Source organism: Paroedura picta, chromosome 1 (genome assembly GCF_049243985.1).
Source record: "Paroedura picta isolate Pp20150507F chromosome 1, Ppicta_v3.0, whole genome shotgun sequence".
In the NCBI taxonomy this organism is placed as follows: domain Eukaryota; kingdom Metazoa; phylum Chordata; class Lepidosauria; order Squamata; family Gekkonidae; genus Paroedura; species Paroedura picta.
The window spans coordinates 37,994,213-38,020,292 of NC_135369.1; the positions used below are offsets into that span (position 1 = coordinate 37,994,213).

At 44.7% G+C, this 26,080-nt stretch overlaps 1 long non-coding RNA gene across 1 annotated transcript; it reads left to right on the forward strand.

The window, feature by feature from the left end:
- Window positions 1-315: 315 nt before the first annotated feature.
- On the forward strand, window positions 316-11,835 carry LOC143835595 (uncharacterized). The gene is made up of 3 exons (XR_013230262.1): window positions 316-837; window positions 9,236-9,479; window positions 10,409-11,835. It is a non-coding gene; the product is annotated as an uncharacterized LOC143835595 (long non-coding RNA).
- Window positions 11,836-26,080: the final 14,245 nt, after the last annotated feature.

A 26,080-nucleotide genomic window follows, 5' to 3' on the forward strand; every position in this document is an offset into this window, starting at 1 on the left:
ATATTTTCATAGCCTTTAGTCCCTGGGCCCTAATCTGTGTGGTGCTTAGGCCCAAAGTTCCAGTGCCAGCTTTATCTGTAGTGCTGCTTGAGGCAAGCAATGTCTCTGCTGTTGCTTCTCTCTCACCTCACTTGGCTCTCCCCATGGTTGCCACCACCTCTACCTTTGCCTGGGAGCTGAAGCAGCAAATCTGCTTAGGGTTGCCAGCTCTAGGTTGGGAAATACCTGGAGACTTTCGGGATGGAGCCAGAAGTGGGTGGGATTTGGGGCGGGGAGCAAGTATAATTGTCACACCCCCGCTGTCTCCTCCCGAGGTGCCAGCGCAACCAAACCCAGCAGCTGACCCAGATCAGGCTGAAGACTCAGGGGAGTCTGACGAGGACCCTGGGGAGGGCTGCTCCAGGCAGCCAGAGAGATCAAGGACACTGGCACGGCAACGGCAGGCTGGATCAGATTCTGAAGATTCGCCCAAAAGGCGCAGGCGACAACATAGGGTGGGGTTGGCAGAACGCCGAAGGGGCCGTCGGCTGCAGGCGAGCTGTCAACTTAGATAGGGCTCAGCTGAAAGCATTTCGGGGGAGGATGGAGTGAGTAATTCCCCAGGTGCAGGGAATTAGCTGGGCTGCATTTAGCTGAAATGGCAAGAGGCTTCTTTGTGGAAGCAATTTTATGCAGATACCCTTTGGACCGGCTCTGAATTCCTGAACTTCGTTTTGACTTCCTCTGGCTCCTGAGACCCCTGGCACCGGCAGACTACTCTTCTTGGACATCGGACTGACTATTACTAGCTTTCCTCGGCTTCTCTGACCCCGGCACCGGATTCTGACAACCCACTCGGTAAAGTGGACTAGCTTTGTGTAAATATCTGATAACTGGACTCCGACCTTGGCTTGTTATGACTACTCCCTGTATTGCCCCTGCACTGTGCTGATTTGCCTCCAGGCGACACGGACTGGACTTGACCTTGCTCCGTTGAGGATTTGCAGCCCCGGCTCCGCTGGCACAGCGGCCACAGGGTGTGGCTGGCTAGGGCAGCATAATAATGCTGTGAAGTCTACCCTCCAAAACAGCCATTTTCTCTAGGGTAACTGATCTCTGTCACCTGAAGATGAGCTGTAAAACCAGGGGGTCTCCAGGTCCCACCTGAGGACTGGCATCCCTAAATTATCCACTTTGACCTCCACCCCAGCCCACATTAAAAACAGCATGCCAAGTAGTGCATGCCCTGTAGAACTTGCCAAATTCTTACAAGATTTCCTCCATCAAGTTGAAGGAATCTGTCAAGGTTCCAGGAAGCACTGCAGACCAGGTATTGCCTGCTGTGCTGTTCGTAAAGAAGCTTGGGCACCCAATGATAGAGCATCTGATTGGCTTGCAGAAGGTTCCAGGTTCCATCCCCAGCATCTCCAGTTACAAGGATCAGGTAGGAGATGGCGTGAAACACTTCTACCTGAGAACCTGGAGAGCTGCTACCAGCCAGAGTAGTCAATAATGGTATGAGGAAGCTTCCTATGTCTGTGTCAGCAGAAGTCCAGTTCACTCAATGTTTTGTGTGTTGATTACCATGTACACAGAAAGTAAGTGCAAACAAGAGCACCAGCCTCCACCTGGATTTTGAGCATGCTGTCTACAAGTGAACAAATTGTACACACACAGACTCTCAGAATACTGGAAAGCCATGATAGCAGTCAGCTTGTGCATAGCCATATCAATCATCAGTATATGTATAAACCAGCTATGCATGTACATATGTAGATGACATACTTTTAACCTGGACAATGTGAGAGGCTGGGGTCCAATATGCACTCATTCCCTGTCTCCTTCTACATGCGTTGAAATCAGTGCATGTAATGTTAAGTGAACAAGGTTACTGAAGAAGGTGGGAGGAATAGGAGATGGTAGTGAAGGAGATAAATGATAAATCATGATGGCTTTATTTGGTTTCTCTGGGAAGCCTTCAGAGGTATTCATTTGGGCAGGAATGTAAAACTTAGCTCATAATTATCTATATACAAAGAGAAGATAGAGAGATGCCTACCTGGATGGGAAGAACCCAAAGAAATGAGAGCTACAAGGCTTTTACTATTCCCATGGTGGTTTGGAATAGGAAAAGGTTTGTCATTTGGAAAGGTATCCTTTAAGACTTAGAAATAAAAGAAGAATAATTGGTTCTTATATGCCGTTTTTCTCTACCTGAAGGAGCTTACAATCTCTTTCCCTTTCCTCTCCCCACAACAGACACCCTGTGATGTATGTGAGGCTGAGAGAGCCCTGATATTACTTCTCTGCTTTATCGGTGCTGAAGGCATAGAGGCCAGAATATCAGGCAAAATCCACCTCTAATTTAACTTGGCGGTGGCCGCGAGAAGGAATCCTAGATGAGTTTTAGATCAGTTATATGCTCAGATATAAAATCTATGATTACATATGAAAATTAATCTAAATAAAATATTAAGAAATTAGAAGGCATTGTCTGTTGCTATCATGCCTTGTGGGCCTTTGGAGGAATCTGGGCAGACAGTTTTGGAAACATAATTTTGGGGGAAGGGAGAGGCTGGCCTGAATCAGGAAGGCACTTTTTCTGCTCTGAAGAGGGAGTGCAGGCATGTCCAATAGTAGGAAATCTCTTAGTAGAAAAACAATCTTCATACTGAAGTAGTTAAAACCACCCTTCTCTGCAGATAGTGAGCTGCATCATTAGTCATGACCAGGGCCATCTCCAAAGACTGAAAAATATTAGAGGCAGGAAAATTTTTAGTGAATGTTTTATTGCCCAAGACATTGGAAATTGAGACCATAAGTTATCCACTTTGACCAATGCACTGAAAAATACCAAGCCTGTGTATTGTGTCGCTAAGAAGGTGCTTCCATTTATCACGGTTGGTGATGGGTCAGCCTTGAAAGGTCGGGAAATTTCATTCTGTTTGGGTAACTGCCTAAAATCTAGTTCCTTCTCTGGGTTTCTAGAAACAGTTTGGTCTGGTTTGTTGAATGTATCAGTGAGACTCTCAGAGTGTGAGTAATTTGGCTAATAGTTTCTGGGGAAGTGGTATGATGTGCTTCTGGCATCCAGTTTTGTCCAGGTTGACTTTCATTTGCCTCATATACATCGTTCTTTTTCCATGGCACACAATAATGACACAATCAAGACAGCTTGTTTGTTTAATTTTGTTTTATTCTGCTTTTCCATAGTAGTTTAAGGCAGTCTCCCTTCAGAGTTATGAAAAACAAATGTGGTTACTCCAAAATATTAGTTAAAAACTGACCATGAACAACAGATTATCCTATTACTAAAAGCCCAGATTAAAAAAAACAAAAAACAGAGTGCTTAAAATTCTCTGGTGAAGAGCCCTTCTCTTATTTGACTCTTAAAAATAACATTGATAATTAATAAATGAATAATCATTGTACATAATCATTAGTTTTGTTAAAATTACAGATAATCTCCAGTAGCAGATAAATATCAGAATTCCATTATTTATTTATTTCCCCCCACTGAGCACTCAAAGCAGTTTTTAAAAATGAAATAAAAATTAAACTGTAACCCCATCCATACTTCAAACAATTTTTGAGCCACCAGGACATCCCAAACGAGGGATAGGTTCATCAGCATGGTACAGAGAAGACCACAAGGTAAAAGACAGGGCTCAAGAACCCTTTGGCCAGGCCAAGACTTTGTTCATTAAAGCATTAAAGGGAAAAATGTTTTCAAAGCTTTAGGCTGTCCATCCCAGTCTCTCTCTCTCTCTCTCTCTCTCTCTCTCTCTCTCTCTCGTGCTTTCCTTTTCAGGAGGGAAAGCTTTCCCCTTCTGCCTAACCGTTGGCTGACAGGGGGGCACAATAAAGCCCCTTCTCACTTAAAATACTGCTGTGGCTGGCCTCACTGCTAGAGGGAAGACACAGCCAAGCCATGTGTGTCATTTCTCCACCACTCTCTGAACATTTGAGGCCTACTGCACAAGGTTGTTGTACAGATGAAACTGGATGTTGTTGCAGGGGTTCTTTTGCCTCCTATTTCATCTGCACAACAACCCTGTTCAGTAGGCCTCAAGTGTTTCATCTCTACAATAATCAGTGTGGGAAGCCTCAAATATTTCTTTTGCACAACAACCCTGTCTAGTCTAGTCTCCACCCTCCAAAGTGGCCATTTCTGCCTGGAGAGCTTATCTTTATAGTTTGGAGAAGACCGATAAGTCCAAGAGATCTCCAGGCCCCACCTGTGACCCAAACAGTAATTGGGGGGATTAATCTATAGAAGATGACAACATGGGAAGAGGTGGTGGATGTGGTTTGCATTGGTTCCCAGACCTGTGTTTAAGGTGGGCTACTGAGATGCTCCCTCCGAAGCTCGCCTTGAACCCAGTCAGTTTGTCCTTGTAGGAAGGTGCTTAGGGTTGTGAAATGCTCCGAGAAGTCCCTGCAGAAAGACTGATTCAGTGTCCATCTCATCTTGTCTGGTGCTGTAAAGATGACCTCAATTCTGAGTTTAGTTCCAGGGAGGTCTGCATTTCAGACAGCACTTCCTAGAAGCAGCTATATACTCTACTCTGCTCCTTCAAGCTCAAAGCTGACGTGCACAACAGCATTAGTCTTCATGTGTATGAGATCTGATCCAGTGGTGCTTTGTAGATAAAGGTGCTACAATGCATTCATGGAACACTCTTGCTTGGTAGGTATTACCATTTCCTTAAATAGAGAGATAATTCCATTCATGCAAAGAAATTTATTTGTGGGAGTGTGCTTGTGCAAAAAACGTTAGTAGAACTGGGGAAATAATCTGGTCTCACACATACAGTAGTATTCTGTTTACTGCAACAATAACAAGTATATTGACAAACTGTAGGCCTGCTTTCCAGTAGCAGAGAAACCTTCCAGATATATCTTTACTTAGACACAGAGAAGAGGCAGGGAAAAATGAGAAATAAATAGCAAGCATTGAACAATAGAAAACATAGATTATAGCTCTCCCAAGAGATAAAATGAACTAAACACACTATATATTGCTCAAACTGCTCACATGCAGTTCAACAGAAATTCTGATTGCAGTGTGCCCAGAACTCCAAATCATGAGATATTGTCATGAACCTCGATTCATGCCTGTTAGTTTCGTTTCTGGAAGGTTGGCAAGGTCGAGGGTTGTAAACCTGTAAATCTGTCCTCAGGCTCCAAGACTCCCCTTCTTTCCCAGTGGGAGTTTTCTTCCGTTGCTTTATCAATCTCACTTTAGTGGCCTTGCTTAGACAGCCTAGTCTCAACAAAGCTGTAACTGTATAGATTAGATTCCTGGCCATCTGGCAATCCTGTGAACCCTAGCACCTCTGGTGCCCTCTCGCTCTCCCGCCAAAATGCCTTGCCCCTCCCTTATGGAGAGGACCCTATATCTGTTCTGTACTGACTATTGCTCTTTGTTATTATCAAGATCTTTGCTTAGGAAGATCTTGGCTCGCTTTAGCATTCTGTAGACTCTGTTCAATAAAGCTCTCTTTTGATTTCCACTGCCTGTTGGATCTCAGATGGGTCTTTATCATGGACTCTGCAGGCTGGGTTCAGCCTAATGCCTGACAGATATTCTGTAACTCACTCTATGCTGGCCTTCCCTTGTCTCTGACCCAGAAATTAGAGCTGGTACAAAATGTGGCTGCCAGAGTCCTCAGAAAGTCATGTCCAGCCTATGCTGAGACAGCTGCATTGGTTGCCAATTGGCTTCCAGATCAGGTTCAAGGCTTTGGTTCTTACCTTTAAAGCCTTTTGCAGCTTGGGTTCCATTTATCTGAGGTACTGCTTGTCTCCTTATGCCCCCCCCCAGGGCCCTTTGCTCTGCAGGTAGGAATGTACTGGTTTTACCCAGGCCCAGGGAGGCATGCCTGGCCTTGACCAGGGCTAGGGCCTTTTCAGGTCTGGCCCCAACCTGGTGGAATGAGTTCCCGGAAAAGCTAAGGGCCTGATGGAATTGTCAACACTCTGCAGGGGCAGGGCCAATCAGGGTGTAGCCAGCTTTGCACCCTGATTGGCCCTATTCCAACTTGAACAGCCGGACACGTTCCACCCCCCAGGGTGTTTCACAAATATAGAGAGGAACTACGGATAAGGATGGAGAGAAATTAGCTGGAGAAGAAGGTGAGATAGATTCTGTTGATGTTGTTTAGCTCTCAGCCACCTGCAGAATACATTGTCCAAAATGCCCCCCAAAATCCTGAGACTAATTTTCACTTAAGAACACTCTATACTTATCTGTTTTATGGGGCCTAGAACAGTCTGCAAAACAGCATATTGGGTAATTAGGCCCTTCAGAATTTTTTTTTTAAACTGAAGATGCCAGAGATCGAACATGGGCCCTTATGTGTATATGTTTAATCCCTGAAACACAGCCCATTCCTATAGTTTACTAGTCACCTGTTTCAGGTAACGGTTGTGTCCTGATGAGTAGTTGGCCTCAATTGCTATGGTAATGCTGCCTGCAGAAGGGATAGACCTGTGCACACAGGCTGTTGAGAGATCTCGTGTTCATGAAGTGGTCTGACCACTGTCTTGGATTTCTGTCCAAACTAATGGGCACTCGCAAATTGGGGGGCTGTATTGTGGGCACACCAACACAGAGTGGAGGTTTGTTTGACTGTTAAGCACTGTTTTACAGTTATTTGCTTTAGAAGAGAACTTGTACGAGGAAGCCATGTGCTCGCTTATTTGTTGCTTTCGGCGGTCTATTGAAAAAAAATGGCGATCCTGTCTCCCGGAAGCTCGGGGCGGGAGCGAGGGAGGGACATTCTTTCTACCACTATTTTGAGAACACACATGTCTTTTGCTGATGTGTTGCAGCTTGTGCTCAGAAGTGTAGCGATTTTTTCTGGGGGAATAGACTTTTTGCGATTCCCCCCAAATCACTATAAAATTCCAAATGTTGCCGTTTGTGGATGACTTCATGCGGAACGTCAAAATAATTGCATTTACAAGCTATGAAACTTCGGCTACATTTTAGTCGTGCGGAATGGACTACAGACTCCAAGTTCTTCGAAAACAACAGCTCTTTATTAATAACTCCTATGCCAAACCTAAGAGGGAACATCAGGCACAAAGGCAACTTATATACATTTCAGGCAGCTGCCAAGTTGTGATTGGTCCTTAACCAGGCCCTCAGATTGGCCCATTTAGTTTAGTACAGTTTATGATTGGTTGGACTTCAAGCCATCATTTGCATATAGTGCAGATTGCCCACATACATCCATAACAATTGGGTGACTTGCAGGTCTGGAATTCTGGGCACAAGAAAGAGACAAATCAAATGATCTATTTAAGCCATCCAGAATGACTTAAGTTTTAAAGAGCTAGAACAAAAAGGAGTGAAGTGGATTCAGATTCCATTGCTATGCCCGTTATGAAGCTATTGGTAGTTGCTGGCATATAGTCCGATATGGCACTGGTGGTGGGAATAGGGCTCGCTGCACCAGTTCCATGGGCTAAGTTGGTAGTTTTGTCAGATGCCACAGCTCATATGGAGGGTTACCTGCATAGTTTTCCTGAAGAAATTTTGTAACAGCACAAAGGTGAATAAAAAGACTGAATGTCGGAAAAGGGTCTTGTTTGCTTTTCAAGGGTTTTCAAGAGTTTCCCAGGTCAGCAGAAAGTTCAGCATACACATTCCTCGGCGATTTTCAGTTTCTCTTATTGAATCTTCATAAATAGTTGATAGCTCAAGGAAGAAGAAGCTCTCTTTTTGTAACAGTTTCTGGGGAACAGCCAGAGACAGCCTGCCTAAGTTCCCCCTTTCAAACACAAAAGTTTCTTTGTTCTGACTGAACTCTGCAGAAGGATTTCCATTAAAACAATATATGCGCACTTATTTTAAGAACTCACCCACACAAGTGAAGAGGCAAAGCAGCCTGCTAATCCCCTTTCCCGAGCTCCACAGAAAAGATTAACCAAAGAGCCTAAGCCAGCCTCCATACAATACATCCCGATTTTTTGTACGCAGGCCTTCCTTTTAATTTCCCTGGTGTTCAGACACACTTTGGCATTTCTGAGAGATAAGCTGGCTTGATTTTTGCAATGATATCTTATTGGGGAAAGGAGACTGCAAGACTGTCATGAAGCCCTCAGTTAGTACCACCTGCAAGCTGTTGTTTCTCCTTTGCGATGGGGTGGATGCCCAGTCAATTGGGGCTCCAACTGGACGCACCTCTGCAGTTATCTGTCTAAGATGGCTGATTCATGCTGTGTCTGGGTCCCTTGTTTCTCAGCATTTGGCTCCCGGGATGGGCAGGGCTTGGTGATGTGGAGGGTGGGCAGGGGCATCCTTTTCTGGCAGTCGCAGCCATCTGGCCAGATGGTGGTGCAGCCCTTGCCCTGAGCTGCCCCAAGAGGGTTCATGCAGCTGCAGTAACTGCTGCTCCAGTCAGCCAGCAAGTGGGGCAGGCAGCTCTGCTCTGGGGCTGGCAGGGCTGTGAGGGTCAGTGAGTGTATGTGGATGCTGTGAAAAGTTGTAGTGGTGGCAGCCACTTAGGGCATTGTCTGGGTGGGTGGTGCAGGATTGTTTCCAAATGGGGTGTGGCTGGCCTACCCCTTCCCACCCTTCCTCCTGGGTGAGTGCTGAAGGCTAGGCTGGGTAACTGAGCGAGCCACCATACCTTCCTCCCGCAGATCTGCTGAAGCACCATGGCCCAACCACTGCAGGAGGGGAGCTGTCCTGAGACAACCTCTGCGGTGCCCTGGAGACAGGGCTACACTCTGGGCAGGATGGTGGCCTGTGCCGACCACCCATCAAGCGGTGCCCAGGGCATGTGCCCTACCCTAGATATGCCATTGCCCTCATTTCTTGGATGCAGTGATTGATTTGAAATGAAAAATGGATGGATTTCATGCATGCCTATGAAATCTGATGGAGGTTGGGTTGTGAAAAGACCCATGTCTCCCTGGTGTTTGTGTGTGTGTGATTGTGTGTCCATGTTCCCATGCCACATATTCCCCTAAGACATCACCGCTGATCTCTTCCATTTCTTTTGACCGTGCCATTTGCTGCTTAGCATCGTGCTTCAGATAAAACGATGGCTGGTGTTTGTGTGTGTTTATCGGTATGTGTCATCATTAGGCAAGTATAACTAAGAAATTGAAATAAGCAGGGAAGAAAAAGTCATTTTATTTCATGCCTTGTATTTTACAAATTGCTTTGTCGTGAAACAGCATGTGTTTTTGTCCAATCATAATGGCATGCTATTTATCAATTTCTCATAAAACATTTCAGCCGCAATCAAAATACATCCCGTGCAATTTGCTTAATTTCCACTACTTCTCTCTGATGCCGCTTGTCGCCTCTCGGCCCGTTCCCATCAGAGGCGTTCCTTGAGCAGGCAACAGCAGCAAGATCCCAGTGCTGATTTTTCTGGGCCTGTGCAGCCAGCCGCTTGCGTTCGACAAGTCTTCACGGGAACTGATTGCAAGACCAGCTGGGTTTGCAGACAGACACAGGGGAACAGAGGCAATAATTGGTAAGTCTCAAACGGATATTTAAAAATATTTTCTGTGTGCTCTTTTAAAACCCAGAGATGGTGGCAATGGCAGGTGGGTAGCAGGGTGGCTCCTAGGGCAGATAGATTCTTAAAACAAGGGTGCTGAGACTTGGCATTGCTGCCTCCCAGGGCAAACAGCATGCTTCATCCTGTTGACATGGGGAGAAACACCCCCCGTCCCCCCCCCAAATGAAGGATGAGCAGCTGAGGCCAGCTTTGTGCTTAGGCTCGCCACACCTCGTCCCATGATATTTCTTTACACTGACAGTGTGTTTTGGTATCTCAGGGAGAAAAGGAGCCTACAAATACCGCGAACAAAGAAATATTATTTATTGACGACACAGCTGGTTCTATTGCCATTTGAAGATTTTCAGTAACAGTTTTGCTGTTTTTACTTTCATTTCAGGAAGTGGCGATATCCTTACACACTGCTTGCTATTATATAATTTTCTAAAAGTGACATTTTAGTGTCATTAATTGTTTTTTAATTATTTTTTATCAACTCCTGGTAGGAGGGAACTCCTAGGGGGGAAAACATTAAGGCTTGTGTGTGTGTGTGCAAAATTCATTTCTGCTTTGTTTCAATAGCTGATGTATAAGAGGGGGCAACACACATAGACCACCCTCCCCTAAGGATAGATAGAGTAGCCGTGTTGGTCTGAAGTGTTGGTCAGAGTCTGATTTTATTGTCCCCCTACCCTAAGTCTCTTGAAGATCATTTCACTGGTCTGCCATCCTTCTGGTCGTTCCACAAGCATTTATTTTTGTAAATATTCAAGCAAAGCATGGGCTTTGTTCAGTTTGTGGTCAATCCAAAAGAGATGATGAAATTAAAGTGGGCCTATGCAACAGCATCCATGCTGCCAGTGCCAGGAATTGATGGAAACCTCTCTTGCCTTTTTTCATAGAGCCCTTGAGGATGATGGAAAAGAGTACTGCGAATACAATCACCGTGCAAGGAAATGTTTCACTTCTCTTTGTCCTCCTAGTCTTTGCTAAATGCCCATGATCTTGGACTGTGACAAGGTTTGCACTCTGCTTAGCTTGTGCTGTTAATGCTGCCAAAAGGGTTTTCATTCATATACTGGGGACTGCGGGCAGACTATGATGGCTTTGTTATCTGCGCAGAGCATCGTGACATTGTAGATCCATGAATAACATTAGTGCTTAGCAGATACTGTTGTTGTTTTAGGCCTACAATCCCCTTATTGGATTTTTCATCACTGATTTGAGGATGCACTTTATATGTACAAAATCACACCTGTGGCGAGGGCTGGTCAGCCCTTCCCCAGGGCTGATCAGTCCATACAGCAGGGCTGTGGGCAGTGAACAGATGGAGAATCCTTTAATTAGAAAGGATCCTAGGCTAACCTCATTTGGATTCAAAACACACCGAAAGTTGGCCAAAGGTAGTTGTATGCACAGGCTGCTTGAGCAGGAGAGTTTTGTTGAGGATGAAAAATAGAACTCTGCAGGGACAAATTTGTAACCTGCCATGAGCTGGTCTCAGGAGTGGCAAGAAATAAATTTAAATAAATAAATAAATGATAATATTTGGTTTAACTGTGGGTCAAAAGCAATATAATCTCCTATATTGATTCAAATAGAGCCCTGGAAGATGGGAGGCGGAATATCAGGAGCCCGTGCAACTTTCAATTTTGCCTCTCACATATCCATAGATCAGAGGTGGCCAGGCTGTGGCTCTCAAAATGTCTATATCCTACAGTTAGCATCATGGACATCTGGAGAACTATAGTTTGGCCACTTCTGCCATAGATGAACTAATGGATCTTACAAGGGATTTGAAGGTGCAGGAAATCCGTGTAAATGTTCCTTTGTTTGGTATGGCTGGTGACACAACCATATTGTTTCACAGCTGGTGATGCCGGTGATCAGAAAAAAAGCCGAGCATGATACAGTCCTGTTCAATAAACAATAGCACGATCTGTAGACTCAGCAGCAAGTGTATAGTGTCATGAACCCCGATTCATGCCTGTTTTGTTTCCTGCAGCCTGTCCTCTGGCTCCATGACTCCTCTGCTTTCCCAGTGGGGCATCACTATCTGTCTGCCTTATCAAACTGCTCCTTTGACCTTGCAAAGACAGTGGAGACTCAACAGAAATGTAACTGTTGGGATCAAAGCCGAGCCATCTGGCTGGCTGGGAATTCTTGCACCTCTGGTGCCCTGTGCTCTCCCGCCTAAATGCCTATGTCCCCCTCCCCTATCGAATGTACTCTATAATAATCCTGAGGTATCAATTGTGTCTTTGTAACTGCCAAGATCTTTGCTCTGGAGGCCTTGGCGTTTTCCAGTGATTCTGTAGTTTCTGTTTAATAAAGATCTTCCTTGGACTTTCAACTGCCTGTTGAATCTTGGATGTCTCTTTACCACGGACTCTACGGGCTGGGCTCAGCTTGATTCCTGACATATAGCTCCTGACAACTGTGACTATTGGGATCATGTGCTATTCATGAAGCTCTGAACTAGGCACATTGTTTGCATGCCCTTTCCCTGATGGCACTGAGTACTGTGTGCAGCTGTCAGTGTACCCACTGCAGTTGCTGGGATCACTGTGGCTGTGTATCACCCATTTGCACTTCCCCTAATGGAGTTGGGCTGCATGGGCAGCTGGGACTGCAGGCAGCTGGTGACAAAGTGAGTGGGTGAGGGGAGGGCATGGGAGTAGCTGGGGGTGGGGTTGGCAGCAATGAGAGCCCAGGTCCTTAAGAGATGCCCCACCTCAGATTTCAATGATGCCAGCCCTGAGAATGATGCACTAGCTTAGTTGAAAGAGCGCAGCATGGCTGATAGAATGTTCACAGCTGAATGCACTCAATACACCGCATTGCATATTCTTGGCAGGAATGTCTGCTGTCATATTACTAAATACAATTGTGCAGGTAGCATCTCTTTTTGATACATGGAACATCGGTGCATCGCCACTCTTTTCAATTTGTTGCTTAATGTGAAATGACTTTAAAAAGTCAATTTCTAATTAAAAGTGGGGAAACAACCAGATCAATAAATGTTTCAATGTATTCATCTTAGGCTGTGCTTTGCCCAAACCTTGGCATTGCACAGTGAATCCTAAATGGCTGCCATGCTGGTAAGAAACCGGCATTTATTAACACTCTAATTCAATCTAATGAGTTGGATAATTCAGACAAGGGGGAAGTGATCCACCAGCCAAATGAGGAAGCTTTTTAAATTGGTATTAAGAGTGTTTACAAGTCTATGATGCATAACAAGGCTCTGACAGCAAATGTCAGAAGAAATATGTTCCGTATGCTGCGGGTGGGGGAACAGCACAAAGGCGTCTGAAAAACAAAGCAAGCTGTACAGATCAGATGCACAGCAGCACTTAGGGAGCCTTCGGGAAAAGGCTACCTTTCTCCAAACTTGCCTGCTTTTTTTGGAGCATCACTAGGAACAGCAAAAATACTTGAGGGACCACCTACCTCCTTATGCCTCCCACAGGGCAATTGGCTCTGCGGGTAAGAATCTGCTGATGATCCCAGGACCCCGGGAGGCATGCCTGGGCTTGACAAGGGCCAGGGTCTTTTCGGTCCTGGCTCCTACCTGGTGGAATGAGCTCCCTGAAGAGCTGCAGGCCCTGTCGAAGCTCTCTGAGTTCCGCAGGGCCTGCAAAATGGAGCTCTTCTGCCAGGCGTTTATCTGAGGCCGGGTGGTGGCCTGGGGGCTAAGATCGGCCCCCTCTCCCCGGGGGGGGGGGGAGGCCAGTATTAGACTGGCCTGGTTCCTCAGATTGTTCCACCCAATGCCCAATTATCCATCTGCTCCCTTCTGCCCATCCAGTGGACCTGTATGGGAATAGTTTTATTTAATCGCCATCATTGTGACTGAGTCATTGTTTATGGGGTTTTAATGGAGAATTTTTAATGGTTTTAACGTATTGATTTGGACTGAAACATTGTGAACCGCCGTGAGCCAGCTTCCAAGAGCGACGGTCATACAAATTGAATAAATAATAAATCATAATAATAAAAATATATAGGGCAACTCTCTCTCTCTTTTCTGGAGTCTCATTCAGTTTGGCTATCAGCGGTATTTACATGCTGAAGGTTCCACTTTGAAGGCCCTGCCCTGGAATCTCCAGATAAAAGATTCCAGACATCAGCTCCTGGGAAACAGCTTTGTCTACCTGACACCCTGGAGATCTGCTGCCAGTCAGAAAACGCAGATCAAGATGGAACAATGATCTGATTCCTACTAGCAGAGTATTAAAGCAACTGGTTTCCTTTGTTGCTTGATGTCCCCTCAGTAACTACTAGGCATAAACTTAAAAAAAAAGAATAAAGCATATTTCACGTAGTTCATATGATCACTTTTCGGTGATAAATTGTGTTAGGAGTCCATCACGTCTGTGACATTTCAAGTTCTTACATAGCAATGGCAGAATATGAGCATTATGTTTATAGAAGACATAGAAATTCCTTGATTTGTATTGCTTTAGCCAGCTCCTCTTCTGCATGATGGATAAGCTGATGAAAACTCACTAAATACATTGTTGTTTTTCTGATCTCTGCACAGAAGTGTTAATTTACTCGCCAAAACTGGTGAACTGCCTCTTTGGTGCTTTAGGTGTCTTTTAAGCATTATTTCTGAAAGATGCTTTTCACTGATTCATTTCTCTCCTTCCTGCCTGAGATGACCTATTAGCCACGCAGAGAAGTTCTTTAGTTATGCAGATTAGTGACTGCATTAGAAAAGAAAGCGGATTTGGCAAAACTACAGGGAGCAGGGCTATGAATTGTTTCATGCAGAGAGCATTGCAACGTAATTTTTCAACAGACTATATTCAATGCAGAACAACGATTGTAATATAATAAAGCAGTATAAACTGGCTGTTTTTTAAACTGTTTTATTTGGCTCCATGCACAATACCTCCAGGTCTCCTCAGTGTGATGGAGAGTGGAGGCTGGTGATCTCACACTGGAATACCTCAAATGTAGATGAAACCACCCAAGCTATGTCGGAAAAGAGTATTGTTGTTCCACTGCTCCTCTTCATCTAACCTTGCTTGTGATTTCCTTGATGGTACTGGGATTCCATGTTAATTTAATAGGCATTCAAAATGTTTGTCTACAGGCTAAGAGGCTCATTAATTAAAGCAATAATGAGTTGATCTGCCTTGCATGTCCCCTCAGTCTGTTTTCCCATCAACTATCCTTTGGTGTTTGGGGAACACAGCTGTCTCCTGCTGCTTCCTTCTCTACTTGTAACTTCAGCTTCCCTCTTTTGTTCCTCTTTTGGTGACTCTCCTGTTTTTTAATCTTTAGATTCCTGGGAGTGTTCATAATCAAGCTAATGAAAATATGCCTGTTCAGAAGCCTTTGTGCCTTTATAGCAGAACTGATGCACTTTGGTAGAGATTCTAGGTCATGCAGGGCACACTCAGTTAATGTGAGGATCCATGTGAACAGAGAATGTTATCTAGAAATCTCTCTTGTCCTTGGGCATCACAGGGGAAGATTGGAAGTATATTTTACTGTATTTTAGAGAATCTTGTTTTCCATTAGTGAACTTCTCATACAGAAACTCTGCTTAAATATCAGAAGAACCCTAGGATTCAATGGGACATAATTTGAAGAGTGTTGTTGGTTTGTGCATGCGTGCATGCCTTTTAACACTTACTTCCCCATGTTTTGCAATATGATCTCAAGATCTGGTTTTAGCCATCTCTTTTATTTTAATGATTCGGCCTCTGACTTCCTGTTAGGGTTGTCAGACCCCCAGTGGAAGTAGAGATTCCCACACTCCAGGCCCTGCCTCCAGCACAAGTCAGCTGGCTAGTGAGGGGAAAGAGGAGGAGGCCCTTTGGTGACATCTGGATGACCCTCTGGTACAGGGGCAAAAACTTTATAGTAAAAGCCATTTTGACCATAAAGTATTTGCTAAAGCACTAGTGTCATTCCAGTGCTGTGACATGAAGATGTGAATATCCTGTACATCAGTGGTCCCCAACCTTTTTATCACCGGGGACCAGTCAACGCTTGACAATTTTACTGAGGCCCGGGGGGGGGGGTAGTCTTTTGCCGAGGGACGTCGCCGCCACCGCCTGAGCCCCTGCTCTGCTTACTTTCCTACCAGCGCCCCTGACTTCCTGCCACCCACTGGGGGCCACTGCTAGCAGCAGCTGCACAGTGCCAGGCTGAGGGGGAGTCCCGGCCATGGCAGCTGCCGGAGAGCACCAAAGGTGAGCCAGCGGCAGAGTGGCAGGGCAGCCCCCAAGGCAGCAGCTGGGGAGGAGGATGAGGAGGAGCTGCGGCCCGGTACCGACTAATCCACGGACCGGTACCAGTCCCCGGACCGGGGGTTGGGGACCACTGCTGTACATGTCAGAAGTGGCATAGACGCATCACCTATGATCTTGCCTGGACCGCCCTCCCACTCCTCCCCATCCTCTGCCATTCACCAGAAGGGACTTGATGTTTGGAACCAGTGATGGGGTGACTCAAGCAGAGTTGCCTGAACCCTTCAAAGATGGAGGTTATGTGGCTAGACAAGAAGGGACCAATCAAGGAAGTGAGCTTGCCCTGTCTGGATGGGGTGCAGCTGTTGATTGCATACTCAGCCAGAAATCTGGGCATGATCTTTGATGCCTCCTTAGCAATGGAGGTATATATCATGAAAGAAGCATGGCAGACCTTCTTCCATCTTTGCCAAGTCAAACTACTGGCACATTACTTGGCCCCAGAGTACGTAGCCACAGTTGTCCTTGCAACAGTCACCTCTAGGCTAGACTTCTGTTAACTCACTCTATGAGGGCCTGCCCTTATCCTTGCTCTGGAAACTGCAACTGGTCCAGAATGCAGCAGCCAGAGTCCTCATGGGAACATCTTGGAGGGCCCATATCTGGCCTGTGCTCTGGCAACTGCACTGTACTGGCTCCCAGTTGAATTTCTGATCAAATTTAAGGTTTTGGTACTGATGGATAAGGCCATTCATGGTCTGGGCCCTACATATCTAAGATACTGTCTCTCTGTCTATACCCACCAGAGAGTGTTTTGTTCTGCTAATACCAATCAGTTGGTGATCCCTGGTCCAAAGGAAGTATGTCTGGCCTCAACCAGGACCATTTTCTGTCCTGGCCCCACCTGGTGGAATGAGCTCCCAGAGCAGATCTGGCCCCTGATGGATCTGGCACAGTTCCACAGGGCCTGTAAGATGGAACTCTTCTATCAGGCTTTTGGTTGAGTCCAATGAAAATACCTCACAACTGAAAACTAGTTCTGGATGATCTGATGACGATCCAATACTGGAGTTGTTGATATTTAATCATTTATATGTTGACTGGTTTTAAAATCTTACGTGCTGACTGACTGTTTAGATGTTAACTGGTTTTATAATTCTATCTTAAATCTTGATTTGTATTTGATGTACACCACACTCAGCTGACTTGGTGGTAGAGAAATTAAACAAACAAACAACGACAACAATGCGTTGGCCTAGGGTGGAATGCATTGCCTTAGGGTGGGACTCAGTTGAGAACTTGGCCATCTTGTTAGTGTACCGTTGGCCCACTGCACCACCAGACGCCCTGTTGGGCCTGCTGGAGGTGGTGGCTGCTTTGGCACTGCAGTTTTCCTGGCTTATAATCCTGAGTGACTTCAACGTCCATGCAGATTTGATGTTCTTTGATGCCTCCCTGCCTATGGAGGCTCAGATTGCGAAGGTAGCTCAAGTGGCATTTTACCATCTGCACTAAGCTAGGCTACTAGTGCCCTACATGTCCTCAGAACACCTGGCCATGGTGATCCATGGTGACTTCCAGATTAGACTTCTGCAACTCAGTCTATGTGGACCTTTCCTTGTCTCTGACCCAGAAATTGCAGTTGGAACAAAATGTGGATCATCTTGGAGGGTCCATGTCCAGCCTATGCTGAAGCAGCAGCATTGGTTGCCAATTAGCTTCTATATCAGGTTCAGGGCTATCCGCAGCCTGGGCCCTGCATATCTGAGGGACTGCTTGTCTCATTGTGCCCCCCACAGGGCTCTTCACTCTGCCAGTATAAATTTATTGGTTATCTCCAGTTATCGTGAGGCATGCCTGGCCTTGACCAGGTTCAGGCCCTTTTCAGTCCTGGCCCCGACCTGGTGGAATGAGCTCTTGGAAGAGCTGAGGCCCCGGATGGAGCTGTCAACATTCCGCATGGCCTGTAAAATGCAGCTCTTCCACCAGACATTTGGTTGAGGCTGGACCAGGAAGATTGGGTCCCTCCCGGCTTAGGCCCCTGTAGAGGCCTTGTAGAGGCATTGGCCTTGGTTAGCTGGGCAAAGGAGCCTCTCCTGAGGATAATGGTGGACCATTGGGGACTAGCATGGCCTGGTGTCATCGGCTGAGAACAGGGTTGGTGGGGAGGGAAATAGGTTAGTTTTGTCTGCCATGAAGATTGCTGTTTTTGTTGTTTTATGAGGTTTTATCATTTTTATTGTAAGCCACCATGAGCTGGCTGTGCCAGGGGTGGCTGCTAATAAATACAAGCATAAATAAAATAAAATAAATAAACAATAATAAGCTGACTTTCCGTGTGCTCTCATAATGCTTTCTTAAAATTTCCTCCTGTGTGTACTGACAACTTTGCTATTTCCAGACCCAGCAGCAATACTATTAGGATTAAAAAAATAGCCCCCTCACAACCCACATGTACTCTCTATCTCTGTTATTAGCAAAATGCTGGAAAAAGAAAGAAATTCCTGAATGTTTTTATTACTAAAAAAATTATGGGGAATAATGAACATAGTAACATGGACTACTTGTGTGAAAGAATATTACTAAGGTGTTCATATCATGTGATATGGAAACAATAGACATAATTCTCCCTTTCCCACTTTGCTGCTGTACAATACAAGTCACTAATACTCAGGCTCCCCATGTTTTCTGTAAGAGGAGAAGATTCATGATAAAGCATTGGATATGCTGTTCTTGTTGCAATAGTAACTTCAAAATGATGCCACAGGAGGATGAAATATGAAACAAACAAACTCTATTCTTTCTACACCTACACTCAAAATGGCTGCTGCTCGGTTTCAGTCCTCTGCTGGCATTTCCCCTGAAATATTTCTTTTTCAGTTGGGTTTCTGCTTTGTGTACAGATGCTGCAGTATATTTCTATGGGAAGCTTTATAGTGATAGCCAAGCAGTCTAGTTAGTGGAACACAGGTGAAGATTGGGGAGGATAGAAATTCAGCCATTGCACATGGGAAGAATTGGTGCATTGCATATTTGTATATTAATATACAGATGTAGGCTGAATAGTGCAAGGGCACATCTGTATATTAGAAACTTGGACCTCACTCATTCTCAAACAAAAGTACATATTCAGTAAAAGTTTCAGAATTGTAGTATAGCTCTTACTGGGGTGTGTGTGAAATACTGAAACACAGTTACTGCTCAAAAATTTAGTCAAAGATGAATTCCAGAGTAAAAGTGTTTCAAATACTTTATTGGTCTGTTAAAAATATTTGAAACAATCACAGATTGTTGCCATGGATCCAGATGGTGGTGGGAGACCAATGTGTCTGTCCGACTGTTGGTATGATGTCACTTCTGGGGGAAACTGGTTTTCCTATAGAGTTTCCGGTGATCCAAGAATGGCATGATGTCACTTCCAAGTTCTCCCTGTAAGTGATGTCACATTGTTGCCAGTGGCTGCCTCCATGTCCCTGCCCTCCTGGTCTGTCACAGGTTGCCAAGCCCTGCTTGAAAACTCTTGGTGTGATAAAAGGGACAATTTAATTATATATCAGAAGAACATATTTTCAGGCTCTCTTTCCTCATTCTCCCCAAAGTAATGCTAGACTGCTTCCAGCAGATGTATCTTCTTGAGGTATCTTTCCCATCATTTCATTTCAGCAGAAGTGGATAACTCCTTGTCTATGGATCCTATATTAGGCACCACAACTGAAGAAAGATGTAGAGAAACTGGAGCATGTCCAGAAGAGGGTTATGCAGATGGTGAGGGGTTTGGAGAACACTGTATGAGGAAAGATTGCAGGAGCTTGGACTGTTTAGCCTGGGGAGAAGACGACTAAGAGGTGATATGATCACCATCTTCAAATACTTGAAGGGCTGTCATATAGAAGATGGAGCAGAATTGTTTTAATTTTGTCTTAGAGGGGTGGACCAAATCCAATGGGTTGAAATTAATTCAAAAGAATTTTTGGCTAAACATCTGGAAGAAGTTCCTGACAGTCAGAGCGGTTCCTCAGGAGGTGGTGGGTTCTCCTTCTCTGGAAGTTTCTAAGTAGAGGCCAGATAGTCATCTGATAGAAATAAATCATAGAATCATAGAGTTGGAAGGGGCAATACAGGCCATCTAGTCCAATCCCCTGCTCATTTTATGCTGATTTTATGAGGCAGATTGTGAGTGGGTGGGTAGGAAGGGATATGCCAGTGTTTGTCTCATGTGGCCCTTCCTTTCATATGCAGGGAAATAAATAAATAAAATTCATAAATAAAATCCATAGAAAGAACATGGCAGAATACCTCCCTTCCTTACTTCTCCTATGATTCTATGATTCTCCCTATGATTCACCATGACAACTTTGCTCATTTTAGTGGGGCCTTCTGTGGGTGACACCCTGCAAATAGGCAAAATCAGTAACCATTCATATGTTTGCTGTCTTCTTTTGTGGCCCCCTCCTTATGGAATGGCCTGGCTATTGAAGTTTGGAAATCTCCCACTCTCCTGACTTTTTGCAAACTGTGCAAAACAAATTTGGGAGGCCTGTACTATAATGTAATGGTTCAGAATGTTGCAGTGCATTGCTAAAGGGGGTGGGATACCTCAAGAAGATACCTCAAGAAGATTCATATCTGTTACCAAAATCGTGCTTACACGTGTCCTGTGACACGTTTATTAAGCCGTGGGGAACTAGCAGAGCGAGAGGGCAGTAATGTAGTGAAAATTCATCGATTTTGCAAGTGTTTTGCAAGGTAATTGCCTCCCTAAGAACTCAAGACAGACAACGTTGGTATATTGTAAAAATAATATCAATCTTTATTACAAGGAAAATAATAAAAGCATAAATATAAACACACCTAGCAAACAGTTGTATAGAGAAGAAGAGGGTGCAAAAAGAGGGACCTGTATTACTACAATTCCTGTAGAGTAGAGAGTCAGAGATCAGCAACATGAGCCAGCATGAATAGGCCTTGACTATGTCACTTCTGTATCATTTAAATCATCATATTTAAAGGCTTATTCTTTGTTTGAGGTTTATTTCAATTTCACAGTAGAAATTGTTTTAATTTCCAATGGGTCTTGAGTTGGACGATGTTCAGGGTGGCTGTGTACAGCCATGGTTTATATATGGTTTTTGGGAGGGGGGCAAGTGATGTGGGCCAGGTGAGCACATGGGTCAGGATGTTGGGCAATCATAGAATCATAGAATCATAGAGTTGGAAGGGACCATACAGGCCATCTAGTCTCAATGCAGGATCAGCCCAAAGCATCCTTAAGCAAATGTCCTGGCCAAGGTCCTGGCCAAGCCTGGAGATGGCTGTTGATGGGCTTAGACAAAGGTGTTAATCAGTCTAAGAAAAGGGAGCCATCGTGTCTCAATAGGTCTTGCTGTTGAGTTTGGGAAAGAGATTTCTCCTGGCACAGGGGCCAAGCATGAGTCATATGAAAGACAAAGAGGTTTGCCCAGGAGTCCCTGGGCAAACAGGTTTGAGCCCGGCCACTGAATCAGCAATCCAATGGGATGGGTGGGGGGATTAGGAGGAGATAAATATTTGCGTCAGGGATACCTGTGTGTGGCAGAGGCTGCCATTCTGAACCTGTGGCTTAGAGCAAGCTCTTTACGATGGAGTCTGACCTGGCTTGGCAGACTTTAACAGTGTCTTGGCTTTGGCTTAAGTCTAGACTATTGAGGGTTGCCAACGGTTGCAGAAGACAGTATGCCAATCTGTGAAGCAGGGGTACTGCCATACTTAACATATCACTTAAATAGGCCTTGACTATGTCACTTCTATATCATTTAAATCATCATATTTAAAGGCTTATTCTTTGTTTGAGGTTTGTTTCAATTTCATACTAGAAATTGTTTCAATTTCATACTTTTGCTTGTTCTTAGATTTCTGTACTCCATACCCTACTGCACTATTCATAGGATATTGATTGTATTTGACTTACACTACATAACCCACCTTGAGTCTCAGTAAGACAGCTGGGCTATAAATAACATAAGATAATAAATACATAAATATAATCATGAAAATGCATGATGTCTCTTATTTTCAGGAATAATTCCTTTTCAGCCTGTTATCAGCCTAGATACCTATCCTGGATCTGGATATTTTCACTTTACCCGTCAGCTTGATAATGTAGGTGCACTGCCAATGTATTAATGGGTGACCATCATGCAGAGCCCTGTACTGCCATGCTAAGCGGATTTGCACCCTTCTGAGCCCACTGTAAAAAGTGCTAAAGGACTGCTAAAGTAGGAAGCCAAAAGATAACTGGGATAACAGGCAAGTTTGGCCTTGGAGTACAAAATGAAGCAGGGCACAGGCTGGTAGAATTTTGTCAAGATAATACAATGGTCATAGCAAACACTCTTTTCCAACAACCCAAGAGACGACTCTACACATGAACAACACCAGATGGTCAATACAGAAATCAGATTGACTATGTGCTCTGCAGCCAAAGATGGACAAGTTCTATACAGTCAGTAAAAACAAGACCTGGAGCTGATTGTGGTTCATATCATGAGCTTCTTGTTGCAAAATTAAGGCTTAAATTAAAGAAAGTAGGGAAAAGCACTAGGCCAGTCAGGTATGAACTAAATCATATCTCTGATGAATATACAGTAAAGGTGACAAATAGATTTAAGGAATTAGATCTGATATACAGAGTGCCCGAAGAACTATGGACGGAGGTTCGCAACATTGTACAATAGGTAGCAACTAAAACCATCCCAAAGAAAAAGAGATGCAAGAAAGCAAAATGGCTGACTGAGGAAGCTTTACAAATAGCTGAAGAGAGAAGGGATGTGAAAGGCTATGGTCTTCCCAGTTGCTGTGAAAGCTGGACCATAAGGAAGGCCGAGCGTCAAAGAATTGAGGCTTTTGAACTCTGGTGCTGGAGAAGACTCTTGCGAATCCCTTGGACTGCAAGGCGAACAAACTGGTCAGTCCTAGAGGAGATCAGCCCTGACTGCTCCTTAGAAGGCCAGATCCTCAAGATGAAACTGAAATACTTTGGCTACCTCATGAGAAGGAAGGACTCCCTGGAGAAGAGCCTAATGCTGGGAGCGATTGAGGGCAAAAGAAGACGGGGACGACAGAGAATGAGGTGGCTGCATGGAGTCACTGAAGCAGTAGGTGCGAACTTAAATGGACTTCGAGGAATGGTAGAGGACAGGAAGACCTGGAGGATCATGGTCCATGGGGTCACGATGGGTCAGACATGACTTCGCACCTAACAGCAACAAGCCCACTGTCAATAGCTTAGGATGGCACTGTTAGTTTGCACCCTGTGAATCTGGAAACATGGGGGGGAAGTCAACGTAGATAGATGAGGAGGGCTATGTTTACACATCTTATTCCATTTTTGATTTGTTTAACACATTGGTTTGGCAAAAAGACATGGGCAGGTCACACTCCACACAGTGGTTTATTTTTTCAGCTGCTCATTTAAAGGGAAAAGAGTTGCTATAGCAAATCGGTAGGGGGATCTAGAGATCACGAACACTCTCCTAACCACGTGTCTCCTTATCCTGGCTATGCAGCATGTACAATTTATTCCCTTTTCTTCTCTTATTAAGAAGAAGGAGAGTCATTTTTATACCTCCCTTTTCAGCACCCAAAGGAGTGTCAAAGTGGCTTATAATCCCCTTACCTTCCTCTCCCCATAAGAGACACCCTGTGAAGTAGGTGGGGCTGAGAGACCTCTGACAGGACTGTTGTGTGAGAACAGCATTATCAGGGCTGTGAAGAGTCTAGCTGGCTGCATGTGGAAGAGTGGGGAATCAAACCCAGCCCACCAGATTAGAAGCTGCTGCTCTTAATTGCTACACCACGCTTAACAGAGCCTAAAACCTCTCCTTCCAACTCTCCCCCCTCCATTTCTATAAACTCAGCGGCAACGAGAACCAGCCAGATCGAAAGGGATTCATCAAAGTCACAATCACTTTACATTTATCGGCACCAACCTGTCCTTCTCATCTATTATACTTTAAGTGATCTGAACCTTTCTCTATCTAGGTGCATTATGTCCTTTCCCCTCCCTCATTATATATGGTCTCATTCCTGACTGGCACTGTCCTTTGTTCCCCACCTCTCAGTCTTTCAACCAGACATCAATAAACTCACAATGGCCTCGATGTTCATCATTTTAAAAAAGAAAATGTCAGTAATGATTTCTCCTTGAACACCAAATGCTCATGAAATAGAACCTCTTTCTTATTTACATTGTTTGCTTTTAAAAATATCTCTATTTTTTTTTTTTTTTGCTGCAATTCAGTGCTATTAACAACAATGCAGCCACGGGAGACCAAGGCCTCCTGCTTAAGGAGAACAGATTCTTCTCGCTGAGTCCTTTTGCCTTGATCATTGCCATTGAGCGTTATGCCTGGCCCGTGGTCCTCGTGACGAAGTCTGTATGTTGGACAGCTCTCTCTCTCTCGTAGCCAGACAGACTTGTCACTATTTATCAATGCCGAGAGAGCTATCCTTGTCATGTATTTATTAGCTTTTTAAAAGATTGGTCTCTTTCCCTAAGAATAAAAGTGGCTGCTTTTTCATCACCATTTGTCAAGATTGCCTCTTATTCACTCAGTTATCTGCTTCCCCCCCACATAAAGTATTGCAGTTTTGATAGTCAAACATCCACTGTGTCCCATGCCTGCCTGCCTGAGCCATTAACCTTGAATGCTGAGTCAATTGGAGCTTTATGCCGGGAAACTTTCCATTCTTTCCCATCTTGTGTTGTACTTAAGTATTCAATCTGACTGCAGCCTTGTGGTGATGGAAATTCTAAACTAAAGATTGCAAGAGAAATGCAGTAGTCTCTTGCGGCCAATCTGTGGCATTAAGGCCCCAAACGGCATGTCAGAAGGCTCTTCTCAGCCAGAAGATGAGCTGAAGTTTATCAAGAAAGAGTTTTTGGAAGCCTGCACCACTCTCTGCCCTATACAGGATGTTTGCTCCTCTCCCAAATATTGGCCATGATATTCTCCGGAGGGAGGACATAGTGTCAGCTCCAGGAGGAGCACAGTCCGTAGATACTACAACTAGAAGCCCCAAAGCATCCCCATTGCCTCAAAAGCATAGTCCAAAGCTAAAGTGAGCAGATTTTCTCACCATTTAATGTAGCATCATGCCAGTCAAACGCAAGCAGAATATTCCGGCCCCTTTACATGACGTCACCCACATCCAGCATCTGGCCTGCTGACTGCTCGCTACATCCTCCATTTTAAAGCACTTTTCTGGGAATCCAAAAATGTGGATTCACTACCCTAAAAAGCTCTAGTGCCTGGAGAGCAACCAGCAGAAGGAAGGTATGGAGGCTCGAACACACTAAAGTTATCTGCAGCATCCTGCCCTCCCTCCCATCTCTTCTCCCTTGTTCCTGGGGCCGAGAATTACTTTAAAAAAATGGTGAACTTCCTGGAGCAATGAATAGACGGACACGTGTGTAGGCAATGCCAGAAATAAAAGAATATTTAATTGAACAAAGTGTGCTACTTGGGAGGGGGGACTCTCTGGCTTTGGATCCCATGGAGGTTCAGGGATGCCAGGCTCCAAGTGGGAAACAAAGAGAAAGGCTGTGGCAGCAATTGCTAATAACAATACCATCATCAAGTAATTCATAAATTTGTCACAGTTTCTTCCTTCAATTAAAATATTTAATTGATTGCAAAATTTGCTTGAAGAACTGAAATGTTCTTCAGTTCAGTTCACTATCAAAGTAAATCAATAACAGTTGTATGTTAAAATAAAAAAAACATTGGTTGGCAAAGGACTCACACAGTTTTTCTCAATGATTGCCTCCATGTCAGCTTTTCTCAACTTTTTTACCATTGAGAAACCCCTGAAATATTCTTCAGGCTTCCAGAAACCCTGGAGATGGAATCTTTAGTTCCCATATGAAAGCTAGCATTCCTGCCACTGTTCAGGGATGCCATCCTCCAGAATGAAAGCTCCTCTCCAGACTGCAGAGATCAGTTTCCCTGGATGAAAAGGTGCCTTGGGAGGGGATTCTCTGTGGCACTGTGCAGGAATGCCAGCCTCCAGGTGGGACCTGGAGAACCCCCAGAATGAAAGTTCCTCTCTAGACTACAAAGATTTCTTCTTTTGGAGTAAAGAGCTGCTTGGGACATGGATGGAGGGCTGTGTAGCACTCCATTCTACACACAGACATACACGCACATGCAGAGCACAGAAGACAAAAGCATTCCTGCCTTCTCCAATTGCAAACCTTATTAACCACATAATCACCTCTTCATAAAAGAAATACCTAAGTGTCTCCCTGCTTGGATTACTCTGAGTAGCCATTGGCCAGAAGATCCAAATGTAAATGAAAATAATCTCATAACAGTCAATGAGCAA